Source organism: Coenobita brevimanus, chromosome 104 (genome assembly GCF_032717465.1).
Source record: "Coenobita brevimanus isolate Jiangsu-jjx chromosome 104, ASM3271746v2, whole genome shotgun sequence".
In the NCBI taxonomy this organism is placed as follows: Eukaryota; Metazoa; Arthropoda; class Malacostraca; order Decapoda; family Coenobitidae; genus Coenobita; species Coenobita brevimanus.
Window position 1 is genome coordinate 46,086,863 of NC_137057.1, and position 13,388 is coordinate 46,100,250.

General features: G+C 41.1%; 1 protein-coding gene across 1 annotated transcript in view; it reads left to right on the forward strand.

Annotated features, from left to right (window-relative positions):
- Ufd4 (ubiquitin fusion-degradation 4-like) overlaps nt 1-13,388 on the forward strand; it is a 309,902-nt gene that overhangs the window by 16,538 nt on the left and 279,976 nt on the right. Inside the window, exon 2 of the mRNA XM_080285051.1 lies at nt 5,457-5,517. The gene's annotated coding sequence lies outside the window, so the exon portion shown is untranslated. The remainder of the gene's footprint in view (nt 1-5,456; nt 5,518-13,388) is intronic.

Sequence of the window (13,388 nt, forward strand, 5' to 3'; positions counted from 1 at the left end):
TACAAGGGAGGAAACAGGGAAGAACCCCTGAATTATAGACCAGTGTCTCTAACCAGCATGGTCGCAAAATTGTGTGAGAGAATGCTGAAAGACAGATGGATAAAATATCTGGAAGAGATGAATATTTTGGCTGAATGTCAGTTTGGATTCAGAAGTGGAAGGTCATGTGTTTCAAATTTGTTGAGCTTTTACTCAAGAGCGATTGATGTGGTACAGGAGAGAGATGGTTGAGTGGATTGTGTGTACATAGACTTAGAGAAGGCCTTTGACAAGGTACCTCATAAGAGACTAATGTGGAAACTAGAATATATAGGAGGACTAAAGGGGAAACTTCTGGAATGGATGAGAGACTTTTTGAGAGACAGACAAATGAGGACAGTAATAAAGGAAAAGATGTCTGGATGGAGGGAAGTAACAAGTGGAGTCCCTCAAGGCTCAGTGTTGGCGCCAGTAATGTTCCTGATTTACGTAAATGATATGGTAGATGGAGTGAACAGTTATGCGAGTCTGTTTGCTGATGATGTAAAGATCTTGAGGAAGATAGAGGTTGAGGAGGATTGTAAAATACTGCAGGAGGATTTGGATAGGATACACAATTGGAGCCGGACGTGGGAAATGAAATTTAATGTAAAGAAATGTAAAATATTGGAAATGGGTAAAAGTACCAGGAGACCATCACTGAATTATTTTTTGGGTAATGAATTAATCACAAAAAGGAGAGAAGAGAAAGATTTGGGAGTGCTGGTCCAAGATAGTTTGTCACCAGAAAAGCACATTAACAAGATAGTTGGAGAGACTTATAAGCTCTTGACTAACATAAGAGTAGCATTTCATTATATGGATGAGGAAATGATGAAAAAATTGATAGTGGCCATGATCCGCCCCAGGTTAGAATATGCAGCGGTAGTGTGGTCCCCACACAAAAAGAAAGATATAAACAAGATTGAGAGAATACAAAGAACAGCAACCAAGATGGTCCCCAGTCTGACAGACCTGTCATACAGAGAGAGGCTGGAAAAACTGGATTTGCGGTGTTCAGGACCATGGTGGGAGTAGATAAAATTGACAAAGAAGATCTGTTTGTATGGGATAAGAGAGCAACAAGAGGACATGGAATGAAATTGAAAAAGTCAAGCTGCTTGAAGGATATCAAGAAATATAGCTTTCCTTACAGAAGTATAGACTTATGGAATAGCCTGGACAAAGAGATCGTCCAGTCTAAAAACTTAAACGAGTTTAAAGTTAAATTCGACTTATTGAGAAACAGCGACGGAAACCCACGAGCATAGTACATTCCGTGTATATCACAATTAGGTATATTCTTAAATATTTAGAACGACTCAGACAAAGAGGTGGTGCATGAGAAAAACATTCATGTGTGTAAAGGTAGACTTGATAAATGTGGATATAGAGACAGGACAACACGAGCATTGCTCAATTCCTGTACAGTAAACCCTCACTTTATCGCGGGGTTATGTTCCAAAGGCACCCGCGATAAGCAAAAATCCGCGATGTATCGACGCTACCCCTAAAATGGCTATTTATTGTCTACTAATAAGAAAAACCAGTACAGGCACTCACTGATGATGAATGAGACAAATTGAAGATGATGATGATCATGAAGTTCAGTACAAGGTGTATATTAGTTGTGCAGCTCTTGAGAGGGCGCCTATGACGACATTTCTGCCGGTGGTGAGCGAAACGTAAGTGCGGGAGGTCGGTCTACCACGCACCACACAGTTAGTTTGAATCCGATGGTCGAACCATGCGTGACTCGCAAATCATTATTTGTGGCTTATTTTTCTGCCTTCCAGTGATTGCTTGCCTTGTCTGCCAACATGGGGCCTAAGCATAGTGCTAGTGATGCATGTGGTAACACACCAAAACGGACTAGTAAAGTGATGTTGCTGACAGAGAAAGTTAAAGTGTTGGTCAAACTTAAGGGAGGAATGTCGGCAACAATTCTCTGTCAGGATGATTCCCCGTCATTTATTTACATACCAGTTTATTCAGCAAGTACAGTACACTAGTTTTTTACTTATATGAGTTATAAAATCCCCCTGAAAATTAGTTATTAAAGTATTAATCAATGATAAGTATATTTATAGAATGACAGGGAATCATCCATGTTTTGATGGTGAATTGACTTGATGGTGAATTGTCTCTGAACCGTGTGTTTGGGGTGAGTCAACTGTTCTCTCAATAAAGAAGACAGAACGTAGCATACGGGACTAAACGGGAGTCAGTATGGGCTACTGCACTAGACTGTGATGGAGTGTCTCCACCTATGCCTGTGAACTGGCTCAGAACCGTATGTTTGGGGTGATTGAGTCAACTGTTTGGACAATAAAGAAGGCAGAATGTAGCATATGGAAGGCAGTGAGAGTTTGTGCAGCAGACTGCTGAAGTGTCTCCACCTACGCCTGTGCTTGTCAGGTAAACTGGGAGGTGCGGTATGGTGGTGTGGTGCGGTCCTGCTCCTTTCTTTGAGGAGGGCGCATCGGCAGCAGCCAATCAGCGGCGAGTAAAAATGTAAAGCGTGTTTGGATTGGCTACTGGTAAGGCTCCAGCCAATTGTGTGCCACCTACCAATGAGTCTGGGTATTTCCTCACCCCACGCCACGATTTCGCTTGTATTTTATCAAATATATTAGCCGATTTTTAATTATTATTTTAATACAGCTATTAATATTTTAGAATAAATAAAGATGTAAAATACAATAAACATATCCATTTCAGAATACAGTACTGAAAATAAAGATGTAAAAATAGGCGTTTTTTGTAGCACCTCGGAAAGTCAAAAGGGTTTGGGTTTCCGCTGTTGGAGTTTACAGAACGCTAAGCAATAGCACAGCCAGACGAACGAGCACTGTGAGCCCTGGAAGAACTGTTGTACATAGCCAGTCTGCAAGGAAATGAGATGACAACTTTTTCATAATGACATTTTATGCTCCTAAGATAAACGTAGGAGCATTACTTACAATTTTCGTTCCATTCCGAAGCAGAAATTAAGGCCAGTAGAAACCATTTACTCTCCTATTCTTTTCAAGTAAGCCCAACCTCGCGGTGGATTTGTTAACTTGTTCCACTGGCTGCAGTTCCTGCGGTAAGACGTATGATAAACTGGAAAATTTTTGGGATCCAAGCACATTTAACGGTTTGGAAATGCATCTATATCCCTCATAAAACACATAACATGAAAATACTTATGACTGACTGAGACGTTACATAAGAATTTTGTATTTTGTACTTTCGTTGGAACGAAGCCAAAACCACAGTCAATATATTGGACGCGTCGGCCATTTTGAGGCTGGAGGTGCGAGCTGGTGCGAGACGGAACATTTAAATTGATTGATTTTCGTAATAAAGTACATTGTTAGAATTCCTTATTGTCATATAGTCATTAACATGATTATTTGTTATGCATTATAATATAAAAAATGAATAGTTATCTTCTGGTATTGCGAATTAAACACCATGCTAAACTCCCTAACTGGCTACACTCCGCTACACAACACGCTGATTGGTAGTTTGGGTATGCACCACTGCAGAGGCAAACTCCTCGGTGAGGAGTTTGACTTTCCAACAGCGGAATCTCAAACCCCTTTGACTTTCCGAGGTGCTACAAAAAACGCCCAATATGTACTGTACCCTAAAAATAGCCGTAGTAGGCTTTGCGGAAACAACGATGAGGCGGGGTTTCCCGCAATGTAAAAATAGGTTCCAATGAAAATTCCGCGATAAAGTGAACCGGCAATATCTGAACCGCATTATAGCGGGGGTTTACTGTATACTACAAATAGGTAAATACACACACACCACTCTTTCATTAATTGCCAGGAGGACATATGCTGAACTAACTTTTTGTCCTTAGATAATACAGTAAGGGTGACTTCTTGTTTGTCATTCTTTTCAGTAGCCTATTATGCTTGAGGATTTTTTTTTTTTTTTTAATGCAATTATGTTTTAGCAAACTCAATTTATCCAGTTCAACCACCCATGCACCAGAAATACTTTACCTGATAATGACCTTATATTTTATTTTTTCCACCCTTCAACTGTAAATTAAGGAAGAAGTAGGCAACACTCATTTGATGTAATGTTGCCTTGTACTGTACTTCCTTCACCTTTATCACATTTTTCTGTGTCTGCCCTTCCCTCTTCCTATTTCTCCCATCTTTTCTGTCCCTTTTTATTACACTTCTTTCATTTTCAAGTGGTTTTGCATTGAATGACAAGCCTAATGGTTTCCTCTAAGCCAGGAAACTATTTACAACTCTGGGTGGTAACCATATAACCAACCCATACGTGTTCCCTACATGTCAACAGGCGGGTTGGTAAAGGTTTAGTGACCTGCCCTGTAAAACCACTAACTCAAAGGCAGTCAGCCCTTACGGGATTATGGCGTCTGGCAATAGATAGATAGATAGACCAAGACTTGGGACAACATCATAGAGCACGGCCTCAGGGGCAAAGGACGTAATAGAGGCTGCTAGTGACAAAGCAGGGCTGGTGTTGGGTGACCAAGGCCAAGTCATACAAGCATGTTAGAGCCTTTATAAGGAAACAAAATGAAACAAAACTAGAAGGATAACAGTGAGTCATATAATGGAGCAGACTTATACTTTTCATTTTAGTTGAGTCTGTAAATTCATATCTTCAGTTGCTGTTGCATTATTTCTTGGCCTTCTAGTTTTGTCCTCTTCTTCATAGCCTTCTTTCTCAGTTGTGCCTTTGTGTGTCTTTGTCTGGAAGGTACCTTCCATGAAGAGCCATTTGAAATTGATAGTTGCAGCACTGTACTGTATTGTTTTACTGTGTCAACTGAAATCTGTTTATCCCATCATGTTTTGCTGCTTTTAAAGGCTAGAACCCTACGGTAGTCCAGTGATGGAATATTATATAGCGCTTTTTATGTATTGTTATTTATTTTATGGAAGGAGGAGGAAGAGGGTGAGACCAAGGATGTGGTGGAGGAATGGAGTGGAAGATGTATGAGAGAGGGGAGTGTGAGTTGGAGGGAGGGCAGTCACATGTTTGTGGGTACCCCTTACGGGATGAGGCGTCTGGCAATAGATAGGTAACTAGACTTTTTTGTTTTGTTTTTCCTGTATTGTATACCACACATTCCATTACAGTTCTAGGTCCAAAGTCCCAATTCAGATACTTTTATGGCTGATTTAGAATAGATGGCAGTAGATGGTATTGTACTAAGCAGTGCTCATCTGAACGTAAATCCACAGAACTGCAGCCTGAAGTTGCCTTCTCATGGCAGCAGAGCCACCTGGTTATATAAGTTCCATGGCATGAAGGTATCCATTTCCTCTGTCAGACTGTGCAGTAGATCTTTCATGCATTTTGGAATATGTACTCTCTTGAATAAAAATTTATAGGATTATAGCTTAAATGAAGTAGATTTGGCCGCCATCATAATTTTTACTCATTTTCCATTTCAGAAGACCATATTAATTCTTGGTGGAATCTACATTCAAGGAAATCAGCTGCTTCACTGCCAAGGTAGGTGGGAGCTGTGTGTTTGTTAGTGCATCATGGTACCCCGTTTTAATGTGTGTCCAACAGGAAGTGGACATAATAATACCAATACAGTATAGTATTGTATACACTATGTACCGTCTGTCAACTTTGGCTGTCCTTAATATTTTCCTGCTTTTCCTTTCTGGTTCTGCCTGTCCCCCCCCCACTCCCCCCAAAAAAAGTAGTAGTAATAATAATAATAATAATAATAAGATGGATATGTAGTGCATCTTTGAATATGAGGCCTGGAGGGGGGGCTAGAATTACATTTGAAGAGATGAGAGGAAGGATGGGACTTGAATGTGTTGGTGCTATGATGAGGAGGGATTGATTGAAGTAGTTTGGGCATGTTGAGAGGATGAAAGATGACATTTGGGTGTGGAAGGTGAGAGGTGTGAATATCGAGGGTGGGGTCGTGAGAGGCAGATGAAAAAAGACCCAGGACAAGGTCATAGAATGTGACCTCAGGGATAAGGGACTGAATAGGGAGGCTGCCAGAGATCAGTCAGCACGGAGAGCTGCCATTAGGTGACCAAGCCCAACACATGCAACCATCTTGGAGCCTTTATAAATAATAATAATAATAATAATAATCCATCCATCCATCCATCATCCAATCCTGTGTTGCCCAACGAGGAGCGTAGGAGCCCAGGGCCAGGCAAGATGGTCCTGACGTTTAAGATGAGAGTGACCAGCCTCACTCATCCTTGAGTGGCATTACATAATCAATAACCCCAACCACCCCTGGATATAAACCTTCACTGGCTCAATCCAGTTGGAGCGCCGCAGTTACCCACTAAACCACCAGGTGCCATACTTTGGTTATATGGTTACCACCCACCATAGTAAATGGTTTCCTGGTGTACAGGAAACCATTCAGCTTGTCACTCAATGGAGAGTCACCCACAGGCAGAAGGAAGAGGAAAGAGTGAAGGAAAGAAAGACAGAAGAGGGAGTGTAAAGTCACCCATAGGCAGAAGGACGAGGAAAGATTGAAGTAAAGAAAGACAGAAGAGGAAGGAAGGAAAGGAGGGAGGAGAGGAAAGGGCAGACACCCAAGAGCATCACTACATTGAGTGAGCGGATATAATAATAATAATCCTGGGGACATGGCGGTACGATGGTAGAGCGACTGACTCAGGACCAAAGAGTTGTCAGTTTGCACCGCACCCAGGTAAGCTGCCACGTCGGGAGAGCTAGCACTCTTCTGTCACGTAATTGGTTGTAGCAGCCCTGGCTCAGTGAGTTAGAGTGCTCTGACCAAAGGGTCGGAGGTTCAGGTCCACCCAAGGGTCATTGGTAGACATCAGGAAGGGCATCTGGTCATAAAGTGCTACACGTTCCAAAACCTAAATCCTCTATCCAGGGGCAACACCTTAGCCCTTATTGACAAAAGGGGACACGGGTGTTTAAAAAAAAAAAAAAAAAAAAAAAAAAAACTTTGCTGTCTTCCTGCAGGTATTTATGTCTTTTTAAGTGCTTCATGTGTTGCATTGCTTTTACCATCAAGTATTCATGCTGTGTGAAGGATAAGAATAACAGTGCTTGCAGTCTTTCAAATAGAATAGACTTTTGGTGTAACAAACCTCGATATAATGGATTTCTGATTTAGTAAACACCTCAGAGCCCACCAAACTCTCAGCGGCCATACCAAACAATGGTCGTTAAATGGAATGAATCACACAGCTTTTCTGAATGCTTCTGAACCCACCATTTTTTTTTCTTCTTCCCCCCCCCCCAAATGGTTGTTAAATGGAGTATCATGCAGCCCTTCTGAACCGAAATAAACTGCAAAGGGGGAAAATATCAGCCAGGTTAATGTCAAATGGGTGTGTTTTTCATTTTTAGAAGTATAATATGATATTGTACTCATTTATTTTCAGACGTGCTTGAATTTCCACCTGAGGAGCGGACCTTCAGATTTAATGAACTTTGACTTTATTGAACTTGGCTTCTCCTCAGTTATTCTGTTATAGCGAGGGTCTACTGTCTACTGTGTCAAGCATTCTCTTTAGTGAAAATTATGTGAGAGAGAGAGAGCAGTATATCGTGCAATTTACGTCATCGAGCAATGCTGTTCCTGGGAAAGCATTGCATGTGCCTTGAGGGGTTGGCTCCAAATTATTTTTCATTAGTAACCAATTTGAAAAGAAGAGAATGAATGTTATATAAAATGAGGTACAGCAAATATTGATTTCGTTGAGAAATTGTACCGTACAATGTTTTGTTAGTTCTTGTGGTCTTTTTGAAGCTCCTTAACATTTTATCTTTACCAGTTTATTTCTGTTTATGCCATGTGTAATTGTCACATGCACTTTTCATGTTAAATTATCCCAGATTCTCATCCTTTTGGGTCTACATCTTTCCATTCCACAGCACTTCTCTGTGACTAGGATCATATTTTATTAATCTAATGCTACAAGTCTGCAGGCAAGGTGGAGACGTGTCAGTTTTAGGCTTAGTTAGGGTAAAAGGGGTATAGGAGAGTGTATGTGTGTGAGGTGTAAGGGGAAGGGGGAGATAAGTGGTGAGGTGGAGTTATGGAGTGGTAGGATATATGAATAAAGGTAGTTGGAGTTGGAAGAAAGGCAGCATTATGACAGAGGAGAGGCATTTTGTGTGTGGCTGCCCCCTCCAATATTAAGGCTTCCAGCCATTGATAGATATAGGTAAATAAAACTTCAAAAGTAGATCTCTGGGAGTGGGACCTCAGTGTTCTCAGCCTTTTCAGTATTATGTAGCCTCAACACATGCATAAAATTGCCTGATGGTAGCAAGACCAAAACAAAGATGTTATTGTACTGGTTAACTCAACGCTGACGAGGAGTCTACCGTACATGTGCTGGTGCTCGCAGTGTATTGTGGGTGAAGCTAAGTAGCTGCAGCTTCCACCTAGGAGTCAAACCTTCTCATATTTCACTGCACCTTAACTGTGGGGATGGACCCTGGTCTGACCCTGTTGAGGTGCTGTCTACCTCAGGAGGGTGCTGGATCCCTGCACAATGTGTGTGCTATAGTGTACCTGTGGGACAGGCCTATAAAGGCGACTGCATATTTGTGGTTGATTGGTCTTCCCAGCCAGATGGACTATGGTTAAATAACAATAACCTCTTTACATCAGAACATTATTTTAATACAGTGCTCAGTCTGTAGGTCATTTAAGTCAGTGCATGAGCAACTTTTTGAACTGGAAGTGTTACATACAGCCATAAATAACCCTTTGTGCCAAGAGACTGTATTGGCACAAAAATAAAATTACTCATTATGGTACCTGACAAAACTTCTGGAACTGGAGGGGGGAAGTATAGCGTTCATTATATCCCTTTAGTACTAGGAGGCTTTACTAATTTGAATAAAAGTCGTGTGAAAGGAGCTAGAGTAAAGAAATTATACTGGTTAGCCCTCTCTTGGTCATAGCAACTCTAGCTTTGTGTATTAGCTAATGCCAGACTACTGTACAGATATTTTGTTCAGAGGAGAGGGAGTCATAGGAGCCTGAGAAAGTTTATATTGTCACTGTTAACCCACTCATCACTGGGACAACTCTAGCTTCCTATTCCAGCTAATATCAGATGATTTTGTGTAGTTTATTGTGTGATATGAGCCTCAGAATTCACCCCTTCAAGTCAGTGTCATGTAGTAGCCTATTATTATTGGTACTGGTGGTATTAGTATTAGTGCGGTATTATGTTTCTTTTCCAAGGCCAAGTAAATTACATTATACTTTAACTGCTTTTTAAACTGCCATTGCTACTTGTATTGTGGATTTGCTAAGTGTTCTTGATAAACAGTATGGTGCCTTTTGTGTGGAAAAAGGTGTGAGTTTTAGGTGGCTTATAACAAGGACCAGCTTTGCAGGTTATTGCTCTCAGCTTCCTGTGACCCACTCCTAAGTAGGAAAAAAAAATCATCTGACATTAACTGGAATAGGAAACTAGAGTTGTCTTTACCAGGAAGGGGTTAATGGTGACTATTAAAATTCTGAGCCTCCCTTAAACTACTATCTGAGTAAAATTGTTCAGTGTTTGCTGGAATAGATTAGCCAAGTATACTACAACAAATGAGACCCTGAGAGTAATATTGTACACTTATTATGCAGTCACAAGAGGCAGACACAGTCTAGTACTGATGTAATTACAGATAATAAGATTGGCCTTGATGAGTGATAGCACCGTTCTGCTGATTACACTATCTGGATACAATGATGCTCTGTGCTCGGCTTATCTTAAACTAACAGACCCTGAAATTTGGATTGTTTGTGAACTTTATGGTATATTATGAACATTTTCAGCCTTATGAACACTTGTGCACATGAATGTTTTGTCTGCATTAAGGGTGCAATTCACAGTGCGTGCATCACTGCAGCTGTACAGTAGCTACATATTGAGCTTTTTTTGAGAGATGCTCCCTGCATGTCAACAAGTGGGTTGGTGGACGCCACAATCCCGCAAGGGATTGTGGCATCTGGCAATAGATAGTTTTTAATGAAAACACTGTAGAATAGACAAGTATGAAAACAGAAGTGTGTGTGCTGAGTGTACACTACTAAAGGATCCCCCTTAACTAGAAGCCAAAAATGACTAAAAAATATATTGGACTTAAGGGATTAAATTGAAAAATATGCCATCTTCTTGAGGGGGTTTAATAACATTAGGATGATAATGATTCTGACTGTTCTGCAAATCATGTACCGTACTCCACTTTTGTCTAATTTTTAGCATGGGTGTGGCTGGTGGTAGTCTTTTGTCATCCTTTCTTTTCCACTGTTTCCTAGGTGTTAGAGTTATTGGTGATGTGGTGTGCTTTTCTTGCATTATTCCAGTGGTGTGGTGTGCTGTGTATAGTAAACAAATACCCAACAGGTAAACAGAGCAGTAGAGGTGTGGCAGTTGAGGTCATCAGTGTGGGGTGATGGTGGGAAGTAGGTTAGCCAGGGACCATGGCCAAGTATGTGACTGCCCAGGGACACTGATGCTCTGTCCCTGTATTCGTAAACATTCTTGAACTTAGCATATTTAAAAGATGGCATATTTAGATTATACTTCTAGCTGCTCTGTATCCATTAACATTCTTGAACTTGGGTGTTGAATAGAGTGCATAGGCCTATTTATACTTCCAGCATCTCATCAACAAGTGGGTTGGTGGAGGATTAGTGCCCCTTCCCGTAAAACAAACTCCAAGTCAAGTGGCCACCCCTTACGGGATTATGGTGTCTGGCAATAGATAGAATAGATAGATCTCTGTATTTGTAAACATTCTTGAACTTTGAGCATTTAAAAGATTGTATATTAAGACTATACTTCTAGCTTCTCTTTGTAAACATTCTTGAGCTTTGAGTGTTTACAATATTGCATATTTCTACTCTTATACACCTACCAAACTCTTGCCAACCCAGTTAGGCTGTATGTCAGGGATGTGTTTTTCATACAGTTGATACTGTGAATTGTTACTATTTTTATTATTATTATTTTTTTTTTACTATTACCGGTATTATTATAATTATAATACAGTAGTATATAGTAATAGTATTATGGGAAAGGAGGTCCGGATGATGATGATGATGATGATGATTATTATTATTATTATTTTATTATTATTATTATTATTATTATTATTATTTTTATTATTATTATTATTTACTGTATTCCTTTTCTCAGAAGGACAGAAAAGGCAGTGTATAACAAGAAATTACTGTATAGAAACACACACACACACACACACACACACACACACACACACAGTTATTTATGACAGTTAATCGGCATGGAGACTTGTTTAGGGTAAGAATTAAGTAAAATCATTTTTGAATATGATCTGTGGGTTGGCAGAAGGTAAGTAGGTCACCTGGCTGACAGTTGCACCTTAAGGATGACATTCAAGGCTGGGTGTAGGTCAGGTAGATTAAGCTGGTTAGGTTATGGTTGGGGTAGGGTAGGGTAGGGTTGGTGAGGGTAGGGTATGGTTGGATTGGGTTTGGGTAGGATAGGGTAGGGTTGGTGAGGGTAAGGTAGGGTTGGGTTGGGTAAGGTAGGGTTGGGTTAGGGTAGGATAGGGTAGGGTTGGTGAGGGTAAGGTAGGGTTGGGTTGGGTAAGGTAGGATTGGGTTTGGGTAGGATAGGGTAGGGTTGGTGAGGGTAAGGTAGGGTTGGGTTGGGTAAGGTAGGGTTTAGTTTGGTTAAGGTAAGATAGAGTTGGTTAGGGTAGGGTTGGGTTTGGTTAGGGTAGGGTAGGGTAGGGTTGGGTTAGGGTAGGGTTGGGTTGGGTTAGGGTAGGGTAGGGGCAGTGAGGGTAAGGTAGGGTAGGGTTGGGTAAGGTAGGGTTTAGTTTGGTTAAGGTAAGATAGAGTTTGTTAGGGTAGGGTTGGGTTTGGTTAGGGTAGGGTAGGGTTGGGTTGGGTTAGGGTAGGGTAGGGTAGGGTAGGGTTGGGTTAGGGTAGGGTAGGGTTGGGTTGGGTTAGGGTAGGGTAGGGGCAGTGAGGGTAAGGTAGGGTAGGGTTGGTTTTGGGAAGGTAGGGTAGGGTTGGTTTTGGGAAGGTAGGGTAGGGTCGGTTTTGGGAAGGTAGGGTTGGGTTGGTTAGGGTAGAGTAGAGTAGGGTATGGTTTGGTTTGGTTAGGGTAGGATAGGGTTTGGTTTGGTTAGGGTAGGATAGGGTTTGGTTTGGTTAGGGTAGGATAGGGTTTGGTTTGGTTAGGGTAGGATAGGGTTTGGTTTGGTTAGGGTAGGATAGGGTTTGGTTTGGTTAGGGTAGGATAGGGTTTGGTTTGGTTAGGGTAGGATAGGGTTTGGTTTGGTTAGGGTAGGATAGGGTTTGGTTTGGTTAGGGTAGGATAGGGTTTGGTTTGGTTAGGGTAGGATAGGGTTTGGTTTGGTTAGGGTAGGATAGGGTTTGGTTTGGTTAGGGTAGGATAGGGTTTGGTTTGGTTAGGGTAGGATAGGGTTTGGTTTGGTTAGGGTAGGATAGGGTTTGGTTTGGTTAGGGTAGGATAGGGTTTGGTTTGGTTAGGGTAAGGTAGAGTTGGTTAGGGTAGGGTAGGGTTGGGTTTGGTTAGGGTAAGGTAGGGTTGGTTTGGTTAGGGTAGGGTTTGGTTTGGTTAGGGTAAGGTAGAGTTGGTTAGGGTTGGGTAGGGTCGGTGAGGGTAAGGTAGGATAGGGTTGGTTAGGGGAAGGTAGGGTTGGGTTGGTTATATTAGAGTAGGGTAGGGTTTGGTTTGGTTAGGGTTGGGTTGGGTTAGGGTAGGGGTGGGTTAGAGTAGGGTAAGGTATTGTACCGTAGGTTAAGGAGGGTTTTGGTAGGGTAGGGTAAGGTTGGGTTGGGTTAGGGTAGGGTAGGGCAGGGTAAGGTAGGTTAGGTTAGAATTTATGATTTTTGTTTTCCTTCAATTTCATCAACAATTTCTGGGATAAGATTTAACATATACGGTAACGTGATAATATTTTTTCACATATCATCATCATCATCATCAAGGGAATATGGACATGAGATACATAGAATAACACATCATCATCATCATCATCATCATCATCAAGGGAATATGGACATGAGATGCATTAAATAGCGCATCATCATCATCATCATCAAAGGTATATGAACATGAGATGCATTAAATAGCACATCATCATCATCATCATCAAAGGTATATGAACATGAGATGCATTAAATAGCACATCATCATCATCATCATCAAAGGTATATGAACATGAGATGCGTAAAATAACACATCATCATCATCATCATCAAAGGTATATGAACATGAGATGCGTAAAATAACACATCATCATCATCAAGGGTATATGGACATGAGATGCGTAAAATAACACATCATCATCAAGGAAATATGGACATGAGATCATCA